This window comes from Scyliorhinus canicula, chromosome 11, assembly GCF_902713615.1.
Source record: "Scyliorhinus canicula chromosome 11, sScyCan1.1, whole genome shotgun sequence".
Classification (NCBI taxonomy): domain Eukaryota; kingdom Metazoa; phylum Chordata; class Chondrichthyes; order Carcharhiniformes; family Scyliorhinidae; genus Scyliorhinus; species Scyliorhinus canicula.
In genome coordinates, this window is record NC_052156.1 from 154,832,699 (window position 1) to 154,852,823 (window position 20,125).

At 47.8% G+C, this 20,125-nt stretch overlaps 1 protein-coding gene and 1 non-coding gene across 2 annotated transcripts in view; both read left to right on the forward strand.

Annotated features, from left to right (window-relative positions):
• The window catches only part of plxna4 (plexin A4), a 667,620-nt gene that overhangs the window by 39,173 nt on the left and 608,322 nt on the right, over positions 1 to 20,125 (forward strand). The gene's annotated exons all lie outside the window — the stretch shown is intronic.
• Positions 8,218 to 8,299, forward strand: trnas-acu. The gene has a single exon. It is a non-coding gene; the product is annotated as a tRNA-Ser (tRNA).

Sequence of the window (20,125 nt, forward strand, 5' to 3'; positions counted from 1 at the left end):
AACCTTGAAAAGAAGGTGTGTGTGTGTGTGTGTGTGTGTGTGAGAAAAAGCTTGCAAAAGGTTCACCAGCACCTTCTCCAGGGCAATTGGAAATGTGAAACAAATGTCAGCGATGCACACATCCCGTGAATGGATATATTCAAAAAAATTGAAGAGGTTTTTTTTTGTGTTACATTATGGTAGTTAACCGTATTATAAAATTACATGTACTGTTAACAAGCTGTGAATACCACAATGATACATATTCATTTTTAAATGCCTGGTATTGAATAGTCGTTCAACAACATGATTGCAATTTGATTAAAGGACAATGGCAGTGGGAGTGTGTTTATGTTTGCTATTAAATTCCCTTGGTATAAAACAAAGCAAAAAATAGTTTGGAACTGATTGCATTTTCCTCATGCCTGACGAGCCTGGCTATGCACATCTGTGTGCTCACAAAGATAGACAAGGACCGTTAATGGTATGTTAATGAAATTGTTAAGATGCACATTTGAAAGGCTGTATTTAAGTACTTTGAGCATTTATAAAGAGAGACGCGCACAGTAGTGCCATGCAACCGTAGGTTGAGGTGGTTCACGGATTGCCAGGTCTCAGGCCTTTTCTGCTGCCAAGGGGAGTCCGTGTTCCATGTTGATGTAAATTTTAAAAATTGCTTTTCTACAGGATATGGACGTCGCTGGTTAGGCCAACATTTGTTGCCCATCCCTAATTGCCCTCAAGAAGGTAGTGGTGCGCTGTCTTCTCGAACCGCTGTAGACCGTGTAGGTGCCCACAGTGTTGTTAAGAAGGGATTTAGACCCAGCAACAATGAAGGAAAGGCGACATATTTCCAAGTCAGGATGGTGAGTGACTTGGAGGGGAACCTCCAGGTGGTGGTATTCCCAGGCATCTGCTGTCCTTGTCCTTCTCGATGATAGTGTTTGTGGGTTTGGAAGGTGCTGCCTGAGGATCCTTGGTGAGTTGCTGCGGTGCATCCATTGACCAAGGTTGCAGCTTGCTCTTCAATTCCTGGTTGCACTTTAACCCCATGCTCCTAATCTGCAGGCATCCAGTGCAGAGAATGGGGGCAGGAGGGAGGAGACCTGCTCCCAGACCTGGCCAAGTTGGCCATTAACAGGTCCAGGCAGCAGGCAGTTGAGTGGGTCATCTAACCCCCCCCCCCCCCCCCCCCCCCCCCCCCCCCGTACTGCTGTTACATTTGCAACCGGGCGGTCTTTGAATGGGAGTACGTGGTGTCTGAGGGCCCGCTTCAGGCCTTCCATGACTGGTGGGCACCGCAGAGGCTGGGGTGCATCATCACCCTCGGTAATGACAGTTTGGTCGAGTTAGTTAAGTTTCCTTTGCCATTTTGTTTTGGTTACGGGGCCCCACCAGGGGCCGTCTCCCCACCCCACCCCCCATCTGTTTTGGTTTAACTTCCTGATTTTTGTTGTTGTTCTGATCAAGAACATAATGAGAGATTGTTGGGACACTGGGTTTAATAGATAGGAATCAGACATATGTTATGCTGCGTGCTGTATTTTCAAGAAAAGTATTAATGTCTAGTTTCATACTTCAACTGGTTTGGGATTGAATTAACAAGGATTGTCTCATCCATCCAACCTCCTGGATCGAGGAAAAAAAGAACACATGGGGCCGGATTTTCTGTCGGCGGGATCCTCCATTTCGCCAGCAGCACACTCCAGCCCAAGGAATTCCCAACAATGTGGGGATGCCCACAATGGGAATCCCCATTGGCCGGCTGCTGGGATAGAGGATCGCACTGCCAAAAACGGATGTGGCGGGATGGAGATTCCTGCCCATGGTCTTCCCATTACAATATGTTTATTGAGCCTCCGAAAGACGTTCTGCCTCTGTGACCCATCTGAAGCTTTGTCTCAGTGTTGATTAGTTTGCGTAAGCAAGCGCCTCCTGATAGCTTATGGCAAATGTTGCGCTGATAAATTGAACCTGTCCTTGAATCATCATTAGGCAACTGCCTGTGGACATCCGTGATGGCTGGGTGTGCTTCCAATGGTTGTGCCTGGTCATTCACAGCAGCAAGGCCCGAGGTTTAACCTGTTACTAGTACTAAGTTTACTGAGCTTATTTAGGTCATGGCAATTGATGCATTCCCTTTGGCCCAGGGAGAGAGTGATCCAGACATGCCCAACCCCCAAGGAGAGAGTGATCCAGCCATGCCCAACCCATTAACTCAACAATTCCCACCAAAATTTACATGTCTAAATTAGATGTGATGTTGTTTATGGTCGAATAGACTATCGGTACCTCGCTCCAGTTTTTCCAGTATTTGGCACAATCTGGAGGGGTGGGAGTGGTGGGCTGGTGATGAAATGAAAATGAAATGAAAATTGTTTATTGTCACGAGTAGGCTTCAAATGATGTTACTGTGAAAAGCCCCTAGTCGCCACATTCCGGCGCCTGTTCGGGCGGCTATGGGAGCTGATAGAGGACACATATTATGCCCCAAGTGCCAACAACAGGCGTTCAAAAGCACATTTAACCTGGTAAAACATCCTAAGGCTCTTGAGAGCAGCAATTATCAAACCATATTTGACGGAGAACATTAGGACAGGTGACACAATAAGCTTAGTTTTAAGATGCATATTTAAAATGCAGTGAGAGGTGGAGTGACAGTGCTCCAGACTTTTAGGTGGGATTCTCCATTGCCTGACGCCGATATCATAATCAGCGATCAGGCGGAGAATCAACTCCGATGCCGAAATTGGAGCCATACTCCGCCCCTCCGAAATGACGTCATTGTGGCGCACGGCATTGCAACGGCAGTGGCGCATCATTGTTGGGATATCGGACGAGAAACCTCAAACAATTTGCAACTTGTAAAACTGTGAGGAAAGGATACTTCACTCCTCGGAGCGATGACTCTGACCAATAGGTATCTTTTGCGTTATGTCATGAGACTGTCACTTTAAGAAATGTTTGGCTGCTCATGTTACTGCAGTGATGTCAGAGTGTGGGTGGAGCTGAGCTCTGGCTCTGCTTTTTAGTTTCACTTTGAGAAAAGCTTGGGTGTGTCTGTGTTTTTTTTGGGTTTTGTTTTAGTGTTGGAGCTGCAGTCAGCCAGATAATGTGTAATGTTGTTCTCTCTGCCATGTAAAGACTATCTCTTGATCATTTGGGGAATTCAGAGTGCTAACTGATCTCAGTAGTGAATTTAAACCTGATGTGCTTCTGTTAAAATGTTTTTTGATGTCTTATGGATGGTAAAAGGAAAGTTTAAGGATTACTTACTGTTGTATTTTTGGGGGTTGTATTTCAATTGATGGTTGCTAAGATGTTCACTGTATGTTTTAAAAAGGTTAACTTGAGTTCATAGAATAAACATTAGTTTGCTTTAAAAATTACTTTTCAATCTCTGCTGTATCACACCTGTAGCGTGGGATATGTGCTCCCCGTACCACAATCTATTAAAAGTTGTGGGTCAGGTGAACTCCATGATACACTTTGTGGTTCTCTAAAACCTGGCCCACAGCAGTTAAAACAAACTTTAAGTTAAATACAGAATTAACTGCATTAACATCAAAGAAGTACCTTTCCAACTAACAGTTCTTAAATAAAAGAAATACCTGCCACTATATATTTTCCAACTAAGCAACCCAACAGAGATCAAAATTCACTCATAAATAAAGTTATCAATCAGGATTTCTTGCTGTGCTCTGTGCAGGCCTTTGGAGAGAGACCCTTTCAGGGACAATCTGAAAATCCTTGCCTTGTCAGGCTCAAATCTTATAGCAAACGGCCAAAAACTATAGACAGACCTGGCTCCTCCCATGAATGACATAATCTGTATCCCACTGAAATGTCTCATGACCTGCTTAGCTCAGACTAAGCACAATCCCTCAAATTATCTATACCACAGGAGATCTCCTTTCCATAAACAATATTCCATTAGCCATCTAGAGGTAAAGAAGTAAATAGTTGGAATCAACGATTACCTTGCCTTTTGCAACCTTTAATCACCGCTTTATCAGATAGACTGCCAGTGTTTTTAATAACATTACCTGCAAATATAAAATATAATCCTAATACAGAACTATTTCTACATTCATACAGTACTACAGCCCAATAAAAGTGTCAATATCCAGACTCGTTAAAGTATCAGTAGCAGAAACTGCATTCACTTGAAACCTCTATATATTGTATAAATAAACATTGTGAAGTTGACAGCATCAATCAGATAGCCAGAGTGGCTAGTTGAGCAGTGATATATCTGGGGCCTCTGTTGTTTAAGCACGCAAATGGATGTCTAGCTCTTTGTTGGAGATGGTCACTGCCTGGCCCTTTGTGATGTGATTGTTATTGGGAATCTGGGTGAGGGCATAACATGACATGGAGTGGGGAGGCATTAGGAGAACTTTTTGAACCTCACGAATGGTTTCCTCATGTAGCCTATGGTTCCCAATACTTCTGAGGTGCCATGGACCACAACTCTTTGAAAAGCTGGTACAACTCCCATGAGAATTGTGGAGGATTAGGATGTTCCTATCCACAGTATGAAGCTGGCCAGGTCGGGAGTGCAGGCTGACAACCTAAACCAGCCTGCTCCTTTTAAAAGGTACTCCCAAATCGGAAACCTTGGACATGGGGGTCAAGAGTCCTGGAATCAGGATCCGTTGACACTTTTTAAAGGCCTCCCGAGTCACCCCGACTCGGTGAAAATCCAGCCCATAAGAGTTGGCATCTAAGTAATTAATTCTCTAGATTCCCACACGAGGATTGGCCAGTTGGATGAGGTACTAGAGGGTAGCCACCCTGGAAACATACATTAGAATAGAATTAGGAGAAAAGGTGCGAAGAGTGTGGAGTGGGTTCAAGTGAGGAAACCCTTTCCCCCTCAAGTAGGCTGTCGATGCTCCTGGGGAATTGAAAGTTTCAAGTTTGAGGTTGTTCGATTATTTTTTCTTTGGCCTGGGCATCAAGGGAACAAAGGCGGGTAAATAAAGTTGAGCACAGGCCTGAGGTGTTGGATGGCCAGTTCCTGTTCCGGTCTTGGTTATTGCTGTCACATTGCTGGGAGTGATGATGGACCCAGAGTGGAGGTTTTTATACTCCTCAGAAATACAGGAGAATAGGCCGACCTGAAAGGCTGGTAGAGAGTGTGGCAGCGGACGGTAAGGTTATGTCACTACGTTCCAGACGTGAGAATTTGAGGCTTGGTAGCATTGTGGATAGCACAATCGCTTCACAGTTCCAGGGTCCCAGGTTCGATTCCGGCTTGGGTCACTGTCTGTGCGGAGTCTGCATATCCTCCCCGTGTCTGCGTGGGTTTCCTCCGGGTGCTCCGGTTTCCTCCCACAGTCCAAAGATGTGCAGGTTAGGTGGATTGGCCATGATAAATTTCCCTTAGTGTCCAAAATTGCCCTTGGTGTTGGGATGGGGTTACTGGGTTATGGGGATAGGGTGAAGGTGTGGGCTTGGGTAGGGTGCTCTTTCCAAGAGCTGGTGCAGACTCGATGGGCCGAATGGCCTCCTTCTGCACTGTAAATTCTATGATTCTAACAATCTTCAGCAGAGCCTGATCATCAATTGTAACCCAGGGCAGAAAGTGGGAAAACAGCATTCTGTCAAGGGGCCTCGTAAATTATTTATAAGCTGCAATTAAAGTAATCCACATTCTCCCTCCCCCCCCCCCCCCCCCCCCCCCCCCCCCCCCCCCCCCCCCCCCCCCCCCCCGAAAAGACTTTGTAGCACAGATAAGCAAGAAGAAAGAGTTTTTTCTAGTTGTGGGGCTGACCTAGCTGCCCAAATGTGGGGCAATGTCGGATTTCCTAACGCCAAATTCATGGAGAGGCAGGATTGGGAGAGCCGCGGTTTGGAGGGTTCCCCACTGAGAGGGAAGTGCAGGAGTCCTGATCCGGCTGGCCAGGCAGTCATTTTCTCGTCTGAGTGAGGTCTCTACATTCACAGCAATAGGCTTTGAGGGCAGGCTGTAAAATGATGTTGATCCTGGGGCACTTGAGAGGTGATCTTGTGCCAGGGGGGTAAGGGCAGGTAAATCCTCAGCATGTTCTCCAAACTGAGCCTTCAGATTCTGAACAAAAGGATTTGGTTAGTGATTGATACAAGGCATGCTACTCATCGGCACTGCACAGACATGGCGGATGGCGACTTCCGCTTGAGCTTTTTACAAGCTTGATACCGAGCCCAGAGGATACCCTTATCAGGAAAGTCTGAATAAACTTGGGTTCTTTACCTTGGAAAAGAGAGGACTGTGACATTTTGTGATGATTGAAGTGTTTGATAGGGTGGACATAGAGGATAATTCCACTTGTGGGTGAGACTAAAACAACAGCCCATAAACATACGATGATAGCTAATTCCCCAGGAGGGACTTCAGGAGAAATCTCCACAGAGGCTGGTTAGACTATGCCATTTGTTACCGCTAACTGGTCAGGCAAATAAGCATTGATGCATTTATGGAGAAGCTGGATGAACACATGAGGGAGAAAAAAGCAACTTCTGTCTGCTTATAATCCAAGGATTCATCATGACTTGTGGGCATCAGAGGAGATAATAAACCAAGGATTTCCCATCAGAGGGTGACGAGTGTGCTGTGGATTTGAACCAGGGGACACTGATTTAAGGTGATTGGTGAAAGAATCGAAGAGAAGGGTTTAATCTAATCTCTGGTGCTTTCAGGGCCACCCGGTATTGGCCATTCAGCCCCTCCAATCTGTTCTGCCATTTAATTGAATTGTGATTGATTATCTAACCCAACAAGCAGCGGAGGCTGAGCCATCGAATATATTCGAAGTTGAGTTAGATTTTTTTGATGGACAAGGAATTTGAGAGTTATGGGAGAACGGGCAGGAAAACGGAGTTGAGGCCACAATTGGATCAGCCAGGATCCTATCAAATGGTGGAGCAGACTCGAGGGGCTGAATAGCGTACTCCTGCTCTGATCCTTGTGTTCTTCAGGCGATGTGAGGGGTAGTGTTACTGCAACCTGCTGTACTGGTAGGAGCCCTCAATGTTGATGGGGGGAAGGGGGTGAAATCCATTCTCTCTCACATGGACTTCCCCTGCCTCCAGAACACAGAAATGAAAACTTTGCATGAAATGCTGTCTTTTTGACTTGACTGAAAGATTATTACAGTTGATTCCAGTGTAACCTTATGCCTTGGGGGTCCTGTAATATTCCCCAGTGCTTGCTGTTTAAGGCAGGATCATCTCGCTTATGAAACTGAATGCATGATGACATTACCCTTTTAAAACACAAATTTTCTTTATTAATCAACTTCAAAGTGTAGACTGTCGTGGAAACCCCTGCTGACAGACTAGCTTCTGTTCCATCGCATGTTTTCAATTTTTTTTTTTCTGTACCGAAGCCCTGGCTTTCATTTAAATCCCCAGTTCTGGGAGTTAACTCTTTCTCTCCAGGTGGATGATGGATTCCCTCCTCCTATCTCCCTGTCTCCGTTCCCTCTTCCTTCAAATACTTCAATGTGCCAGGTAGTAAGCAATGCCCTGAATGGATTGATAATGTTCTGCTGGCCCTGTCAATGCTTTGTTGTTGTTGGTGGGTCTCTGCTGCGGCTCTCGCAGGAAATCACCTCAAGAGTCAGAAGGTTCCGAGTTCAAGTCCCACTCCAGCCACTGGACCACATAATAGACTCCAGTGCGTTACTGAGGGAATACACCACTGTTGGAAGTGCCGTCTGTTGGATAGGATGTTAATCTGGTGTCCTGGCTGGAATCTCTGTTATCCCCTGTGTTCCGGCCCATATTTATAACCAACATAATTCAAAGAAGCCCCACTGATTATATGGCTGTTATCTCATTGCTATTTGTGATACATTGCAAATTGGTTGCTGCATTTTTCAAAATTACCGCAGTGTCAACTTTAATGTTGCGTCATTGACTGGATGACCAGTGAGGGATGTTCTGCTGTTTCAATACATTGGTTATGGATTTGAGAGGGCGGCATGTGGCGCAGTGGTTAGCACTGGGACTACCCGGGTTTGAATCCCAGCCCTGGGTCACTGTCTGTGTGGAGCTTGCACATTCTCCCCGTGTCTGCATGGGTTTTACCCCCACAACCCAAAGATGTGCAGGCTAGGTGGATTGGCCCTAAATTGCCCCTTAATTGGGGAAAAAATAATAATATGAATTTCTGAGTTCAAGAATCTGCTTGACAGGGTGATCCATGGTGCAGGGCTTCTCGGTAGTTGAGTGCGCTGCACCTATATTCGGGACGGGGTGGCTGAGTGGTTAAGGCGATGGACTACTAATCCATTGTGCTCTGCACACATGGGTTCAAATCCCATCCTCATCGATTTTTGGGCAGCACTGTAGCACAAGTGGATAGCAATGCGGCTTCACAGCTCCAGGGTCCCAGGTTCGACTCCCCGCTGGGTCACTGTCTGTGTGGAGTCTGCACGTTCTCCCCGTGTCTGCGTGGGTTTCCTCCGGGTGCTCCGGTTTCCTCCCACAGTCCAAAGACGTGCAGGTTAGGTGGATTGGCCGTGATAAATTGCCCTTAGTGACCAAAAGGTTAGGAGGGGTTACTGGGTTATGGGGTGAGGGTGGAAGTGAGGGCTTAAATGGGTCGGTGCAGACTCAATGGGCCGAATGGCCTTCTTCTGCACTGTATGTTCTATATGGACCTCCCCAAGTTGCCATGCCAAATGTATTGAAACACAACTTCATCTTACTAATGAGGAAAGTCTTTGGATCTCCTGAGCTCAACTCCAGTTCAGCAGTTACCCGTCCTCTCCTCCTTCACTCTATTCGACGGGACACAACACCAAGCAGAGAAATAGCTCGTATCAGCAGCAACTTGGACCTCCCCATCCAGGGAGACCTTCAAGCTCCACCCCCACCCCCAATTCATGGCTCGATGAAACTCTCTCCAGACACAAATCCAACATTTCCAACTCCATAACATGGAAACGTGGATGAAAGCTTGGGCAGAAAGCAACTTCATAAATAAATAGTCTGACCCAATATTTCAAAAATTGGGCCTCGATCTCGCGTGGTGCACATGGCCAACCTTCAATAGAATACCCACTGGACATGGCCGATTTGGTCACCTGATGTACAAATGGCACCTCGGAACCTTGTCTGTGGAAACCCTGACAAAACCGTGGTGCACAAAATAACATCTTTCCCCCGACTCAAAGTTGAGGGTGACATCCTGGAGTTTCACTTACTTTCCAGGAGGGCATTGGAATGGTTAGCCAATTTGATATGTAAACTGTGATGCCAGTTTCTGCTCCAAAAGCCACAGGAAAGATAGTACGAGACTACATCAGTTGTTGCAAAGCACTCGGGGGCAGCCGGAGTTTCTGAAAGGCACTATAGAAATGCAATCCTCCCAGAGCAAGAGGGCAAGAAAACTCAAGTGAAGAGTTCACAAGATTTACATCTACCTTATTGAACCTGTTCATAATATTAAAAGCTGCTATTAGGTCATCCCGGCAGTAATCTCTTTTGCAGGGGAAAGAGTTCCAGCCTTTCCTGAGCGGCTGGTTGCACAGTGGTTAGCACTGTCGCTTCACAGCGCCAGGGTCTCCGGTTCAATTCCCGGCTTAGGTCACTGTCTGTACGGAGTCTGCACGTTCTCCCGGTGTCTGCGTGGGTTTCCTCCGGGTGCTCCGGTTTCCTCCCACAAGTCCCGAAAAATGTGCTGTTCGGTTAATTGAACGTTCTGAATTCTCCCTCTGTGAACCCGAACAGGCGCCGGAATGTGGCAAATAGGGGCTTTTCGCAGTAACTTCATTGCGGTGTTAATGTAAGCCTACTTGTGACAATAAATACTATTTATGTCCTTTCAGTTTTGGTATCATTCTTGCATCTTCCACAGTGCCTCTACACTTCTTACAATATCTTCTCTTAAGTGTGGTCCAACCAAGGTTTGATACAAGGTTAACCTGACTTCTCTATTTAAAAAAAAAATCTCTATATCTTTCTATTCCTCTCGTCATGAATGCTGGGTGTGCTTTTTTTTTAATGGTCTTATTAACCTGCGTTGCTATCTTTAGTGATTTGTGCATCAGCCTTTCGTGATAAGTATAACCCCTCGGTGCTGTTATCGTCCATGTCAAGGCAATAGCTGTTGCTGGGATTATATTGCTTGCAGATCACTGTGACGTGATTGTGTCCTCTTTCTGCGGGTTGTCTGTCGGTCCTCTTATGATGTGTGCCGAGTTCTGTGGCGTGACTAAAATGAGAGGCCCTGCTCAGGATGCCACGGAGCCTGTGGCACTGAATGGACCATTTTGTTGAAACACATGGCTTCAGTGATGTAATTAAAAAATGTAACTGTAACAAAAACTTTTTTGTGCTGTCGAGAGCTTGACACTCCCCGGAGGCCTGAACACTTGCAGTGGCAGCGCAGAGGGAAAGAGTTTGGGGTCAGCGGAGGGATTGGGCCTGACACGGGCCAAAGGTTGAGGGGCATTTCGGGATAGGGTCAGCGTGATGTCATCCAAGCTGCTGGCACAGTGGAAACCAAGGACAGCGAGTGGGGCCCACGCACTGGTTACAAGCATCAAATGCTGTTCAAGGGGTCTATTGTGGGGTTAGTGATTATCCATTACCTCAAAAGGCTTGATGTTTTAGCGACCTCTTTCCTCCCTCGGGTCTCGTTCTTATTTTTTGAAGTATGGCACAGAAAGTGTCTGCCTAAATATGGAAACTTTTGATTCTCTGCTCCCTGCTTAGTCCACCATTTATATTAAGATGAGTTGGTGGGGGGGGAAGGTGACTTTTAGTTTTTTTTCCAATTAAGGGGCAATTTAGTATGGCCAATCCACCTACCTTTCACATCTGTGGGTTGTGGGGGTGAGATCCACGCAGACACAGGGAGAATGTGCAAACCCCGCACGGACAGTGACCCAGGGCTGGGATTAAACCCGGGTCCTTGATGCTGTGCGGCAGCAGTGCTAACCACTGCGCTACCGTGTCAGTCTGGAGGAGGGTGATCATTTACCTCTTGCTAAAGCTATTGGAGTTTAATTATTTTGTGTCAATCTGTGAAGTCCACAAGAGCCTGTAAGAATTTGGGATTTTTCAGAAACAAAAATGAAAGATCTCACTTAGGCTTCAAGAGGAAAGGTTTTCCGTTCTCTTCCCCCGCCCCCGCCCCCGCACTCTCAGGATGCAGCTGATTCAGGCCGCGTTACCCCCTTCTGGAGTCCAGCCTGTCACTCCACCCATTCTCCCAACCCTCTCCTCTGTGTCTCGACAAGTGGCCATTTTTATTTGTACGTGACCAGCGATGGTGAGTCCAGGCAAGCTGCACGTTCATGGGGCAAGCCTGAGGAAGGATGGACAACCTACATGCTGCATACCTGGCCCCCGTCTCTTTTGGTGTGGCTGGGGATAGAGTAGGCAGGACCGCGATGCCTCCTGATGGAATGACCCTCTGCCATTCATGAATAGTCATCACTTGGGCAATGGAACAGCCTCACAGCCGGGCAGAGTCACTTTCGCAGGAAGGGCAGTAGTGATCAGCGAGGGGGTGAATGTTTTTAAAAATTATTTTCACAGGACATGGGCATCGCTGGCTTGGCCAGTATATGTTGCCCATTCAGAATTGCCCTTGAGAAGGTCCTGGTGAACTGCCTCCTTGTACCATTGCAGTCCATGTGATGGAGATACATCCACTGTTGTTAGGGAGGGAGTTCTAGGATTTTAACCCAATGACAGTGAAGGAATGGCGATATGTTCCAAGTCCGGATGGTGGGGCGATTTGGAGCGCAATTTCCAGATGGTGGGGTTCCCATATATCTGTTGTTCTTGTCCCCCTAAATGGGAGTGGTTGTAGGTTTGGAAGGTGCTGCCTAAGGAACCTTGGTGAATTCCTGCAGTGCATCTTGTAGATGGTACACACGGCTGCTACTGTGTGGCCGTGGTAGAGGAAGGGGATGTTGAAGGTGATGGATGGGATTCCAATCAAGCCGGCTGCTCTTGTCCTGGATGGTGTTGAGCTTCTAAAGTGTGATTGGACTCGACCCATCCAGGCCAATGGATAATATTCTCTTCACTTCCCACTTCACCTCTCGAGTTCAGCTCTTTCATCCGTATTTGGGCTAAGATTGTAATGAAGTCAGCAGCCTAAAGGGCAGCACGGTGGCACAGTGGTTAGCATTGCTGCCCCACGGTACCGAGACCCCAGGTTCAATCCAGGCCCTGGGTCGCTGTCCGTGTGGAGTTTGAACATTCTCCCCGTGTCTGCGTGGGTCTCACCCCCACAACCCAAAGATGTGCAGGGTAGGTGGAGTGGACACACCAAATTGCCCCTTAATTGGAAAAAATGAATTGGGTATATTAAATTTATTTTTTAAAAAAAAGGTTAGCAGCAAAGTGTCCCTGACGGAACCGAAACCGGGTGTCAGTGAGCAGGGTATTGCGGTTTGAGAGGGCTGTTGACCATGGTTACTTGCTGATAATTGAGAGCAGTCTGGTGGGGCGATCATTGGCCAGGTTTGCTTTGTCCTGTTGACAAAGGCATTGCTGGGCAATTTTCCACATTGCCGGGTAGATGCCAGTGTTGTCACTGTACTGGAACAGCTTGGCTAAGGACACAGCTAGTTCTGGAGCATAGACCTTCAGTACTGTTGCTGGAATGTTTTCAGTGGCCATAGCTTTTCCAGTATTCAGTACCTTCAGCTTTATCACTTGGAGTGAGTCGAATTGGTTGAAGACTGACATCTGTGATATTGGGGGGCCTCTGGAGGAGACCGAGATGGATCATCTACTTGGTCCTTCTGGCTGGAGAGTGTTGCAAATGTTTCGACCTTGACCTTTTCACTGATGTACAGGTCTCTCCCGTCATTGAGGATGGGGATATTTGTGGAGCTTCCTCCTCGTTTAGTTGTTTAATTGTCCACCACCATTCGCGAGTGGATGTGGCAGGACTGCAGAGCTTCGATCTGATCCACTGGCTGTGGAAGTGCTGATATCGGATTATTGCAGCTTTCTGCTCTCATCGTTCAGTCTTGCGTAGCTTCATCCGATTGACACCTCATCGTTAGGTGTGCCTGCTGCTGCTCCTGACGCACCTTCCTGCATTCTTCATTGAACTGGGTTCTTGTGATGGTGGAATAAGGGATATGCCAGCTTCAGGATTTGTTCAATCCACCAAGTCCTGATCATCTGGAATTTTCATTACTGACAGAGCCAACCTGTGGGAAAATATTATTACAGGAAATAAGAAACCTACTGCAATTCTCCACACCAGGAGGAAACCCACAGAACAAATTGTTTTGAGTTTTAAAAACGTCTCCTAAATGGGCAGGTCGTCTGCCGTATATTTCTTTCCCGACCATCCAAGTTGAGAAGTTAGTTTGCCTTCCAGTTTATTCCTTTTGCACAATTTGCCTGTGAGCGAAATGAACACGAGTGACTGAGGAGCATTAATTACTGGCCTGCTTCATGCCAAGGGGCGGAGGTCAAAGAGCAACAAGCGTTAAACAAGACAGCAGGTAGCACTTATGTGGTGACAGGAAACATTTTACAATGGTGTACTGAGACCCAGCGAGTCAGCACCCAGACAAACAAGGCACCTCACAAATAGATTGGCAGCTTAATAGCTACATAATGTCAAATGTCAGTGTTGTTATATCATCCAATACTTATTTTATTTAACAACCCAAGGTCAGTATGTTTGTTCTCAAAAGTATATTGCAATTAACTGACTAGCATTGGGGGATTGCAGTGTGACCCCATTAATGCTTTCCATTTCTTCGAGTTACAGGGACACAGGGGAGACCATTCACCCCATTGAATCTGTGCTGGTTTTATGTTGAACAATCCGATCATTCTCTTGCTCGAAGCCCCGTAGCTCTGCAAAGTCGTTTTCCTCAACCGCCCATCCAATTTTCTTTTGAAATCATTGCCTCCTCTCCAGGACCATTGCAGGCAGAGAGTGCCGAGTCTTTCGAGGGCGTTCTGGCCATTCCTTCCCTCAGCATAACCCTCCGTCGTGCTGGGCTGCGAAGGGATGGCCGGGCTCCTGGGTGCTTTTTGAGGTGCTGTTCTTTTTCGTACAGTTCTTTGATGGTCCAAGTTAGGATACTGCTGAAATTCACCAATTCCCTACACCCATCAATCCTGACCCCCTCTTCCCCCATGCTCACTGTGCCGGCTCCTGGCCTGGCAATGTCCTGGCTTATATGCCCATCCTTTCCTCTAACTTCCTTCAGCTTTGCAGTCCCTGGAGATTTCTGCACTCTAATACTGGCTTCCCGTGTGTCCTGTTTTAACCTTTATTGCTCTGCCATTGGTGCCTTCAGCAACTGAGGCCCGAAACATTGCAACCCCCCTGATGGAACCATCAATTCTACGGACACGTGCTTGTAGGATTAGAATAGCGGTTTTAATATACTTACAACAGAGCCAGCCTGTTAGCCGTTGAACTTTCGGTGAACTGGCTGGCTGACTCTGTAGCACGGATCTTTATATAGCAGCTCCAGGGGGAGGAGTTCTGGGTGGAGCCAAGGGGGGAGCCCAGTACAAACTCTCGAGTACTCCCAGAGCTACTCCCCCTGGCGGTCAGGTAGTGCAACTGCACTAACAATATTGGTACATAGATATACTGGGAACATAGTGACATTGGTAACTTCTAACACCGTGTGAATCTCATTCACCCCCCCACCCCCCAAATCTTTTGGTCTCTCTAACTCTCCCTCCCTCCTTTAAGACACTTCTTCTCGAGACCTACTTCATTGGGGGTTTCAGTCACTTCCCAAACACCTCCTAAACTGACTTGGCGTCAATAGTTATTTGATGTGCTCTTGCAGAGCACTGTGGACCATTTTACAATGCTAAAGACACCAGACACAAGTGCAAGTTGCTGCCTTTTCGACACCCCGAAGCTGTCTTGAGCTCAGGATTCTGCCGCTTGGAATGCACTCGCAGGATGAACTGGCTTTATTTCGTAACTTTCTGAAGAGAAGTATTGTTTATCCCTCAGGCTGGGGTGTGCGCGTGAGTCCGGATCAGCTCTGACAAGTCTGAATAAATGCTCAGTCCTTTTACTAACCAAGTTTGAAGCTGCAATCGGGAGGTTTGATGGCGCCTATTTTTATTTTCACACTTTGGAAGCATTTGTATTTTGCTCTGTTGTGCAAAGTGTTCAGTGATGAGTGACGGATTGTGAAAAAAAACCTGAGGGGGACGGTGGCCTCGTGGTGATGTCACTGGACTAGCAATCCAGACGCCCAGGCCATTGCTTCAGGCATGGGTTCAAATCCCACCACCGCAGCTGGTTGGAATTTAAATTCAATTAATAAAATCTCAGTAATGACGAACTTAAAACTATCATCCATCGTTGCAAAAAAAAAAAAACCCATGTGGTTCACTAATGCCCCTTTCGGAAGGAAATCTGCCGTCCTTACCCGGCCTGACCTACATGTGACTCCAGACCCACAGCAACGTTAACTGCCCTCTGAAGTGACCGAGCAAGACAGCCGGGTCAGGGACAAGGGGCAGTAAACGCTGCCCATGAGAGAATAAACACAAACATGACTTTCCTTGCAGAAGACATTTGAACAGAGTCGACGCGATCAGATTGACCAAGTAATGGTCATGACCTGAGCATTTTAAAAGCCTGTGGGATGGGGGAGATTGACTGACAGGAAAGGAGTTGCACTATGATGGTTTCTGTGGAACTGCCGAGCCTTACCTAATTCCATCCTGGCCTCCGCTCCTCAGCTGCTGAAACCCTCGTCCCTATTGACCCTAGACTTGGCTGTTCCAACATGCTCCCAGCCACACCCTCACCTTGCTTAAACAGGAATAATTCAGAATTCTGCCGCCCAATCTGAGTTTGCAGCAGGTCCTGCCCACCCATCAGCCCCGTGCACGCCAATCTACAGAGACCTCTGCTTCGTAAAAACAATATCCCCTCTCCGTTTTCCTGCCGCTTTGTTATTTGCCGGGGAGCTGCGAATCTCTAGCTTTAATTTATTTTGATGTTTCTTCTGGACTCCCTTGTTGGTGAAGTTGGCTCAGAAGAAGGTCACTATCTCGGCGATGATTACTGGGCTGTCAGAGATGCTATCAGTAACTGGATTTATCCCAGCCCTCCGGGCAGCTGGCAGTTTCTGGAGGCCAATGCACTCATCCTGTGACTGTTTCGTGTGCACCTTGCTGATCTAATTAGAAATTCGTCACAGGCTATGCTTTAATGGGCCCCATTCAGTGCTGGCATAGATGTTGTCGGATTGTATGGAAAAGGAGAGAAAGCCAGAGCTGCACTAACAGGTTTATTTAAAAAAAAAAAAATGTTTTTATTACAATTTTTAAGATTTTACATTTTCAACAACAAAAAGACACACCCAACATGTTAAACCCCCTCCACAAGAACCGCTCCCCACACCATCCACCCCCCCCCCCCCCCCCCCCCCAAGCCTTAACAGTCGACGGTAACCAGCTCTCCAAAAGGCAAAATGAACAAACCCCAACTCTTGTGAAACCCATCACTCGCCCCCATTCCCCTTAGGGCAAATCTCACCTTCTCCAGGGCTAAGAATTCCAGCAGGTCCCCCCCCCCCCCCCCCCCCCCCCCCCCCGCCATGCCAAGGCACAGGGTGGAGAAGCTGACCTCCACCCCAACAGGACCCTCCCGCGGGCAATCAGCGAGGCGAAGGCTAAAACATCTGCCCCCACTCCCGTCCGCAACTCCGGCAGGTCCGAGACCCCGGATCTGGCCCCCAGGGGGCCGGGCTCCATATCTACAAACAGAACCGCCAAAATGGTGCGAAACACTGACCTCCAAAAACTTTCCAACTTCGGGCAAGACCCGAACATATGTACATGATTGGCAGGGCCCCTCTCACATCGCTCACAGATGTCCCCAATCTCCTCAAACAGCCGACTCATCCTTGACTTTGTCAGGTGCGCCCTGTACACCATCATGGGGAGAACATGCAAACTCCACACAGACAGTTGCCCTTGGTGGGAATTGAACCTGAGTCCCTGGCGCTGTGAGGCAGCAGTGCTAACCACTGTGCCACCGTGCTGCCCACCAGGAGGTGCCTGATTGTAAATATGCCAAGGTTGGTGTATTTGCTGGAATAAGATCACCTGATTAGTGAACCCATCACGCCATAATGGGAACAGGTCATTGTTCGCCTCTGAATTGCGGTGAGATCTCATTGACTCTCTTTTCCGAATATGAACAAAATCGAGGTGTCATCTCACACTATCACCCAGCAAGTTAGGCTACCACCTGATTTCCAACCAGCTGATCTCCAGTTTTACATTTCACTCAGAGGGGATTTGAGAAGTTTTTTCCAGTTACGGGGAGGTGGGAATTTGGAACTCGCTGCCTGAAAGGGTGGTAGGGGCGGGAACCCTCACAACATTTAAACAACAGTTAGATGAGCACTTAAAACGCCAGAGCACACAAGGCTCTGGGCCAAGTGCAGGAAAACGGGATTCGAATAGCTGGATGCTTGATGGCCGGTGCAGACAGGATAGGCCAAAGGGCCTCATCCTGTGCTATAAAATGTTATGGACAATAAAATCAGCTGGGATGTACAATTAGCATTACCCAAAGCTATCAGGCTGGGAGGAGGGGGTTAAAGTTTACCCCCATGAATGCAATCGTGTAAACGGCAGATACTGGCTCATGCACTTTGATGTCCGATAGAATCATAGAGTCATAGAATTTACAGTGCAGAAGGAGGCCAATTGGCCCATCAATTCTGCACCGGCCCCTGGAAAGAGCATCCCACCTAAACCCACGCCTTCATCCTATCCCCGTCAACCAGAAACGCACTCTTTTGGCAATTGATCATGGCCAATTCACCTAACCTGCACATCTTTGGACTGTAGAGCGGGGGGGGGGGGGGGGGGGGGGGGGGGTGGTATGATGCACAGTAGTTAGCGCTTAGCACTGGGACTGCAGCGCAGAGGACCCGGGTTCGAATCCTGGCCCTGGGCCACTGTCCATGTGGAGTTTGCACATTCTCCCCGTGTCTGCGTGGGTTTCACCCCCACAACCCAAAGATAGAACAGTACAGCACAGAACAGGCCCTTCGGCCCTCGATGTTGTGCCGAGCAATGATCACCCCACTTAAACCCACATACCCGTAACCCAACAATCCCCCCATTAACATTACACTACGGGAAATTTAGCATGGCCAATCCACCTAACCCGCACATCTTTGGACTGTGGGAGGAAACCGGAGCACCCGGAGGAAACCCACGCACACACGGGATGTGCTGGTTAGGTGGATTGGCCACGCTAAATTGCCCCTAAATTGGAAAAGAAAAGTAATTGGCTACGCTAAATTTACAAAAAACAAAAACCGGGGTCTGTGGGAGGAAACCGGAGCACCCGGAGGAAACCCACGCAGACACGGGGAGAAAGTGCAAACTCCACACAGTCACTCGAAGCCGGATTTGAACCCACGGCGCTGGAGCTGTGAGGCAGCAGTTCTAACCACTGTGCCACCATGCCACCCTAATAGGGAATTAAAATTCTGGTGGTGTAATAGTGACTTATCAAGAACATTCAATTGATTCCTGAGGCGAGGATAGATTGAGGAGAGTGGGCTGATCTTCCCTGGAGTGTAGGGTAGTGAGAGGTGACCTCACTGAAACATCTAACATCATTACGATAAAGTATTCGAGGGCTTGCCAGGGCAAATGCTGCCGAAGGATTTTCCCCTGGCTGGTGAAATTTGGACTAGAGGTCACAATCTCGGGATCAGGAGTCGGCCAATCCGACGGAGACGAGGAGAAACCTTTTTCCTTCAAAGAGTGGGGAATCTTTGGCATTCTCTAACCCAGGGAGGTGCCAATGTTCCATCGCTGGATATATTCGAGGTGGAGGCTGATGGGTCTTTGGACACCAAAAGAGTTGAGTGATAAGGGGATCCGGAAGGAAAATAGATCTGCAAGTTCAGCCGTGATCTTAAATGGTCGAGCAAGCTTACTGGACCGTATGAGGCCTTTCCTTAATTTCTCATTTTATTATGAATGGATGCTGGAGAGATGGTGGTGCGTACATTGTAGGAGAAGAGTAGTACATATGGTAGGTGCCTCGTGGTTTGCTTACGTCCCAGTTGTCGGTGATTTGGAAGGTCCTATTGACCTATGCTGAGGAATTTGATGATCGTGGAGGAAGGGTGCGGGCAGTTGCTCTCCCACGCTTTCTGCATGATCCTGGAAGCAAGGAGGATCCAAGGTGCCAGAGGAGAAGAGGGAGTTAGGCTGAGGAGGTGGGTGACAGTCCCTCTAGCGTATTGTGTGTACTCAACTCTCCTGCTAGGGTTGGCTGATCCCAGCCTTGGATTCTGACTCAGGAGGGCAGAAATATTACCAGACAATGTGGCTTGTAAAGCTATGGGCCTGTGACTTTAGCATTTTTCTCACACCCCTCTGGCTAGCACTGGGAGCCCTAGATCGTGTTACCGTTCCTTTTCATAAATTTCAACTGGTCTCTCGGTGATGTAATTGCCTTCACTCCAACATTGATGGCTTTATATTCAACTGATCAGTGCCTAAACTCTGACATTCCCTCCCAGAACCTCTACATGTCTCTACTTTACCCCTGTTCCTTTAATGCCACCTTTGAGATTGGCCAAGTGTTTGATCACTTGAGCATCCCAATGTGGTTAGTGTCCGATTTGTATTATTTTTTTGACTGATTTACCCGCCTGGGAAGTGCCTCGGTAGGCCTTGCGGTGCTATATGAATGCAAGTTGTTCTTGCCCTCAGATGTTGATTAGTGACTAATGCAAAGAAGGAAACCCTTTCTCGGTCAGTCACTCTTCATCCAATCCTTGCTCTGTCAACTGTTCTTGTAAATCATAGAACATACAGTGCAGAAGGAGGCCATTCGGCCCATTGAGTCTGCACCGACCCACTTAAGCCCTCACTTCCACCCTATCCCCGTAACTCAATCACCCCTCCTAACCTTTTTTGGACACTAACGGCAACTTAGCGTGGCCAATCCACCTGACCTGAACATCTTTGGACTGTGGGAGGAAACCGGAGCACCCGGAGGAAACCCACGCAGACACGGGGAGAACGTGCAACATACAGTGACCCAGTGGGGAGTTGAACCTGGGACCCAGGCGCCGTGAAGCCACAGTGCTATCCACTTGTGGTACTGTGCTGCCCCTGTGCTACCGTGCTGCCC